This window comes from Tupaia chinensis, unplaced genomic scaffold (assembly GCF_000334495.1).
Source record: "Tupaia chinensis unplaced genomic scaffold, TupChi_1.0 Scaffold145814_1, whole genome shotgun sequence".
In the NCBI taxonomy this organism is placed as follows: Eukaryota; Metazoa; Chordata; class Mammalia; order Scandentia; family Tupaiidae; genus Tupaia; species Tupaia belangeri.
In genome coordinates, this window is record NW_006205672.1 from 1976511 (window position 1) to 1984014 (window position 7504).

General features: G+C 48.0%; 1 pseudogene; it reads left to right on the plus strand.

Annotated features, from left to right (window-relative positions):
* The first annotated feature begins 485 nt into the window (after positions 1-485).
* LOC102500455 (ubiquinol-cytochrome-c reductase complex assembly factor 1-like) lies at positions 486-1881 on the plus strand (annotated as a pseudogene).
* The last annotated feature ends 5623 nt before the right edge of the window (positions 1882-7504 follow it).

Genomic DNA, 7504 nt, shown 5'->3' on the forward strand with positions numbered 1-7504 from the left:
GCTCGCCAGAAAAACAGAGAGAGACAGAGAGATAGAAAGCGAGAAATCACCCTCCAGGGGGGATGGCCACGCCGCAATCCCTTCTCCTCCATTCTCCTCTTGGGATCTTGGGCACTCACGCACACGCGCCCAGCATGCGTTTAAGCCGCCGGGTCCAGGACTCGAACCGCGGTCGACTATGTGAGAGTCCAGTGACATAGCCATTACACTAACTGCTGGTCCCATGAGTCATTTCCTTTTCCATCGACTCAAACTGGGTACAACCAATTAACAAGAAATGTACTTCTGGACATTAGAGGAACTTTGGAGATCATCGAGTTCAGTGCACTCATTTTACAAGTGGTGAAACCAAGGCCTTTTGCCTGATTGCACAGCCTGTCAGCAGCTCTTTCTGTACCCAAGGCCCTCTTCTTAGAAGCAGCTGACTTGACAGCACACGCTTAGATTTATTTTTGTTAGAAATAAACAAAAGGTTGTTAAGAAACATGGCATTGCTGGTATGAGTCCTTAGGAAGCAGAATAGCACCTTCCAGTAGGTTCTAGGATGTTGCCAGTTGGTATCTTTGTTTCCTACTGAAAGACAGGAAGACAGGACTCCAGCTGGCATTTCCCAGGGCCTCAATCAAGCCAGACCCAAGCTTGTGTTGGATGAGAGCAGAGTCCTGGAGTAGACAGACAGCTGAGCAGGAGATATCTCACCACAAAAAGGCTTTCTGCTGTCAAGGATCTCACAGCCTGTTGAGAAGGTCGGTGCCCTCATGGAAATAATAGAAGCCATGTGATCACAGGACCTTTGGAATACAGAAAATGGGGGGGCTGGCAGGTGGCGTGGTGGTTGAGGGTGCTGGACTCCCACATGTCCGACCACAGTTCCAGTCCCGGATCTGGTGGCTTGCCTTCTCTCTCTCTCTCTCTTGCTGGTCAAATTTAAATAAATAAATAAAGTAATTCTTTTTTTTTTTTTGGAGAGGTTTTCGCTACAGGGTGTGTGTGCTCACCAGACAGAGAGAGACAGAGAGACAGAAAGCGAGAAATCACCCCCCAGGGGGGATGGTCACGCCCGCAATCCCTTCTCCTCCATTCTCCTCTCGGGATCTTGGGCACGCACGCACACGCGCCCAGCATGAGTTTAAGCCACTGGGTCCAGGATACGAACCGCGGTTGACTACGTGGGAGTCCAGCGACATAGCCATTACGCTAACTGCTGGTTCCCAATAAAGTAATTCTTTTTTAAACAAGAAATATAGTAAATGGAATACATGTGCAGTAACACGTGTGCAAGTCACTACTAAGCTAGTGGCTGCGTGGAGAATTGACTTCGAGGAATTCTTTCTAAGGTGCCAGATCTGCTGTACTTTGAATTCACAGTTTTTTATAACCCTGCTTCACATCTGATGTGTCTAGTCTGCATGGAGCAGGTCAGCTGGAGTGGGAGATACATGTGCTCATTTTCTGTGGGAGGAGGTTAAGCAGCAGGGCAGAGTCATGGGGGTCAATCCCTATATCCTGAAGAACATGATCCTCATGACAATTTCTAGGCAGCCATCTTGGGATATGATGAGGGGATCCTTTCAGGTGACATGGGCTGGCTGCTGCCCTCTGGAGGAGCTTCTTCAAACAGAAATGTGAAGACCCTGGACAGCCCAGATTGCTGGTGGAAAACTTGAGAATTGTAGGATCTTAACTGTAAGAACAGCCAGGATCCCTTTCTGACTAGGAAGGCAAACTGGCGCCCTCTAGTGGAGATGAATCCTCAGAGCGTCCTGAAGCCCCATCCCTTTACTGACAACAACCATGGTGTTGGGCTGGGCCTTCCAGACAACTAGCAGCTGGCTTTGAGGCTGCCAGGAGAAAAGTGTTTCCCTGCAAAAATGAGGTAGGAGACAGGCACCCTAAAAATATAGTTAGGGTATAGGCCCAAAATGGAATCACAAATGATTAAGATTTTTTTTTTTTTTTGAGAGAGAGCTATAGGGTGCACATACTCCCTGGAGAGACAGAGACAGAAAGTGAGAAATCACCCCACAATGGGGATAGCCATGCTACAATCCCTTCTCCTCCATTCTCCTCTCTGGATATTGGGGACGCATACACACACACCTAGTGTGAGTTCAAGCCACCGGGTCCAGGACTCAAACCACATTTGACTACATGAGAGAGTCCAGCAATGTTACCATTACACCATCTGCTGGTCCCAAAATGGCCAAGTTTTAAAATAGAGGCATGGGTTGGCTGGTGGCATGGTGGTTAAGGGTGCTGAATTCCAACATGGTTGACCATGGTTCGAGTCCTGGACCTGGAGGCTTGCTTTCTCATTCTCTCTCTCTCTCTTTCTTTCTCTCTCTCTCTCTCTCTTGCTTGCTCTGCCCCCTCTGGTCAAATTAAAATACGTAAATAAATAAAGTTAAATACAATAATTGGTTTTTTTTAATGGAGAGCCATCAGATCAGGGAAGCCCTGTTGTAGTGGTGGTAGCTCAATGATTGACTTGGGCAGCATGACCTACACCTAGAACAAAGGCTTGTTTCCAGGCCCCACCACATTCCAGGAAGAGGATAAGATAATGGTTTTTATAGTCCAGAGCTTCTAGACAATCGCCTGACCTTTGTACCCACTCCAAAATTAGGAAAATAACTGGACCCATCCAGCATGTGCCCCTCCCCACCAGGAGCGGAAGGCATGCACAAGCCCCGCCTAGAATAAGTCTGGACAGAGCCCTCCTGACCTAGATAAAAACCCCTTGCTCAGTTCTTCCTGGGCTACCCATTTTTTGGGAACCCCCCCTTCTTGGGAGCTCTGCTTTTCCTTCCCTCTCCTTCTATAAACTCCCCACCTCTCTGTGTCCAAGTCTCTTGTTTTTCATGAGCATGAGACAGAAACCCGTTTCACGCTGAGTGTTGGGCCTAATCGTCCCTGAATCCCTACATTCCTGTGTCAGAAAATGACCCGAATTGAGCTGTGAACAGTATCTGTCAACTACCTGGCCCTGTTTGGGTTGCCCTGGAATTTGATCTGGAAGGGTGTGGGGTACAATACTGGGAGAACTAGCCCTTCTCCCTCAGGAGAAGCCCGGGGGAGAGCTCTCTAGCACAGGTTCCCCGAGTCCCTCCAGCAACTGCATGTGATTAATGGCCTTTCCCAAAGGCCAGGAAAAGGATGGGGTAGGTTAGAGAGGGACATCGCCACCAGGGCCCACTGTGGCCTCGGGGCAGTTTAGAATGATGCTGAGTAAAGGCGGAAACCTCGCTCTGAGCTGTTGGGTTGTGTTGGCCATTAAAAGAAACTGGAGGGGCCAGCAGATGGCATATGACGTCACTGAACTCCCACATGGCCAACAGCAGTTCTTGTCGCAGACCCGGTGACTTCTAACTCATGCTATGTGTATGCATGCCCAAGTTCCTGGGAGGAGAATGGAGAAGAAAGGACTGCGGCCTGGCCATATTCCCCCGGGCAGGGGAGATTTCTCCCTTTCTCTCTGGTGAGCATGTGCGCCCTATAGCAATAATCTCTCTAAAAATAATAATAACAAAAGAAACAAAGATTAGGACGAGAGGGCCAGCAGGTGGCACGATGGTTAAGAGTGCTGGATTCCCACATGGCCAACTGCGATTCAAGTCCCAGACCTAGCAGCTTGCTTTCCTGCTTTCCCTTTCTCTCTCTGGTCAAATTGAAAAATAATAACAAATGGAATTAAATAAGTAACTCTTTAAAAAAAAAAAAAAAAGATTGGGACCAGCAGATGACGTAGCGGTTATGTCACTGGACTCCCACTTGGCCAGCTATGGTTCAAGTCCCTGATCTGGTGGCTTCAGACTCATTCTGGGCATGTGGGCATGTGTGCCCAAGATGCTGGGAGGAGAATGGAGAAGAAATTGCGGCATGGCCTTCGCTGGGGGGAGGGGGTGATTTCTCACTTTCCCTCTTAATGTTTTTGCCCTAAGGCAAAAACCTTCATTAGAAAAAAAAAAAAGATGACGGAAGAAAAGATTGTTTGAAAAGGAAGAAGAAGAAAAAGTGAACTAAGTACTTGGTCTGGAAGTGTGAGGAGGCTCTCAGGGCCCAGAGGAACGAGTGGGCATCTGTGTTAGCGCCTCTTCAGATAGTGTGACCTGTCACAGGTGCGTCTGCAGTGGACCAAGGAGAGGCTTCACCCCCACGTAGGGCCCAACATCTCTTGACGCGAAGCTTCTTTATCTGGGGGCCAGTGACACCTTACAGCAGATAACTGTTTGTTGTGGGGGTTGTCCTGTGCGGTACGTGATGTATAACAGCATCTCTGTTTTCTACCTACTAGTCGTTTAGTTGAGATGATCCAAGAAATCCCAAGCATTGTCAAATGCCACCAAGGGACCCCCGGATAAGAACCACTGTGCTGACTCACGGAAGAGGCTCTGAAAACTCAGGCGTGGTCCCGTTCAGGGTTCCTAGCCACGCCTCTTACACCCCACCCGCCCCCGCACCCCTTGTGCCAGGCTTCGCTTCCTCACCTCTCCCTCTGGGGCTAGCCCACTCCCATCAGATGGGATCCTCCAACCTCTCGCTCCCCTCAGAGTCCTGAAAGTGGCACCTGGGGTAAAAATGGGAAGCAAAAGCTTCTACCCTCCCCCTCTTGCACAAAGGGGATCCCCCAGTTGGGTAGGAATTTACATAATTGGTAAAAATAAAACAAAAACGTGTGCAGAGCTCAGCTTTTAACTGTGCCTGCTGTAAGTCAAGGAAAGCGCAGGCCTGTAAAAGCCCTTCCCTGCCTTCGGGGCATGCTGGAGGGCTAGGTGACGCATACCAAGGAATCTGCCCTTTTTGCACAATTTCTACTTGACTCAGCAGTCCCACTTCTCCCCAGCCCACATTTGTCCTCACCAGCGCCCATATTTAGACACTACAAGCCTGTGTTGTCACAGATAAAGCCAGATGGTTGCTATGGATATTGGTTCAAGCGCACACCTAGAAGGTGACCCAGGCTGAGCAGGCCGGCCGGACAGCACTTCTAGGACCTGCATTTCTCCTGCTCCTAATGTGCTATGTCCCTGCCTCTTCTCATCTTCCCACATTTTCGTACTTCTCCTTCCTGCCCCCAGACAGCACTTCCTACCACATGGCCACGTGGTCTGGTTTTTTTTTTTTAATGTACCAAAGGGTACATGTGCTTGCCAGAAAGAGACAGGAAGAGAAAGAAAGCGCCCCCCGTGGGACGTGGTCACAGTGCAATCCCTTCTCCTCCATCTCTCCCTTCTTGCGGGCTTCTGGGCACGTACACATGCTCCTGGTGTGTTTCAAGCCATCAGGTCCAGGACTGGAACTGTGTGGTTGGTCACGTGGGATCCAGTTCCCTAAACCACCAGACCATGAGCTGGCCACTGATTTTAAACATCTTTGCCTCAGGAATTCTCAGATTTATTTACCTTTTTGAGCCTCAGTCCTTTCATCTGTCTTATGGGGATAACTGTGTGTGGATTTTGTTAGATCAAATCAGATATATAAGAGGAAATTTGGGGGCCAGCAGTTGGCATGATGTTTGAGGTGCTGGACTCCCACATGGCTGACCATGGTTTGAGTCCCAGACCCAGTGGCTTGCTTTCTCACTTTCCCTCTCTGTGTCTTTCTGTCTCTCTGTGTCTGGTGATTGCATGTGCCTTGTAGCAAATTTAAAAATAATAAATAAAATTGTTTTCTTTTCTTTTTTGGGGGAGAGGTTTTTGCTATGGGGGACATATGCTCGCCAGAAAGAGACAGAGAGACAGAAAGTGAGAAATCACCACCCTGGGGAGATGGCCACATCGCAATCCCTTCTCCTCCATTCTCCTCTCAGGATCTTGGGCATGCATCTAAACGCGCCTGGCGTGAGTTTAAGCCACCAGGTCAGGGACTCAAACCACAGTCGACTACATGGGAGTCCAGCGACATAGACATTATGCCAACTGCTGGCCCCGAAAAATAAAATCAAATATTATTTTTTAAAGAATTATTTTGTTGAACTTTGTTTATTTAAATTTGACCAGAGAGGGACAGAGTAAAAGAGAATGAGAAAGCAAGCCACCAGGTCCGGGACTTGAACCACGGTCAGCCATGTGGGAGTCCAGTGCCCTTAACCACCATGCCACCTGTTGACCCCAAATATTATTTATTTTTTAGATAATTGTTTTATTTAATATTTATTTATTTATTTAAATTTGACCAGAGAGGGACAGAGCGAGAAAGTCAGAGAGGGAAAGTGAGAAAGCAAGCTGCTAGGTCCGGGACTTGAACCACAGTTGGCCATATGCGAGTCCAGCATCCTTGACCACCTGCCGCCCCCTCAAATATGATTTTTTAAAAACGGAAACTAGTGAGACCAGTGGGTGGTACGGTGGTTAAGGGTGCTGGACTTCTACATGGCCAACCGCAGTTTGTGTCCTGGACCTGGTGGCTGGCTTTCTCACTTTCTCTCTCACCCTGTCCCTCTCTGGTCAAATTTAAATAAATAAATAAATATTAAATAAAACAATTATCTAAAAAATAAATAATATTTGGGGTCAACAGGTGGCATGGTGGTTAAGGGCACTGGACTCCCACATGGCTGACCGTGGTTCAAGTCCCGGACCTGGTGGCTTGCTTTCTCATTCTCTTTTACTCTGTCCCTCTCTGGTCAAATTTAAATAAATAAATAAATAATAGAATGTTAAAAATATCTTTTTTTTTTTTTTTGGGGGGGGGGGTTGCTATAGGGTGTGTGTGCTCGCCAGACAGAGAGAGAGAGAGAGACAGAGTGATTTCAAAAACCGTGGCTTTTGTTACTCTCCTCCTGCAGATCCCACGCCGCAATCCCTTCTCCTCCAATCTCCTCTTGGGATCTTGGGCACGCACACAGACACACCCGGCGTGAGTTTAAGCCACTGGGTCCGGGACTCGAACTGCAGTCGGCTACTTAGGAGTCCAGCAACATAGCCATTACACCAACTGCTGGTCCCTAAAATAATTTTTTAAAAAGGAAATTAAGGGACCAGCAGTTAGTGTAATGGCTATGTCGCTGGACTTCCATGTAGTCTACTGTGGTTTGAGTCCCAGACCCAGTGGCTTGAAACTCACATCAGGCACATGTGCGTGTGTGCCCCAGATCCCGAGAGGAGAATGGAGGAGAAGGAATTGCGGCATGGCCATCCCCCTGAGGTGTGAGTTTTTGCTTTCTGTCTGTCTGTCTCTCTCTGTCTGGTGAGCGCACGTGCCCTATAGCAAAAACCTCTCAAAAAAAAAGAAAAAAGGAAATTAATATCATGACTGGCAATGTAGATATTCAATAAATATAATTTGTTGTTATGCTAAAATAAAGTAAAACTTTGTCTGGGTCACCTGGGAATCAACCACTGGTGCCTTTGGAAATCTTGGCTTCTGCGTCATCTCTCACAGCAAGTAAAAGCGATTGTGGGACTGGCTCTCGTCCTGTGGAGTTAAGAAATAGCGGAATTGTGCAGGAGGGGGCTGCTGTGTTTCGCCTTTGATGAACTCAGCTGGAAAACTCTTTTAGGGA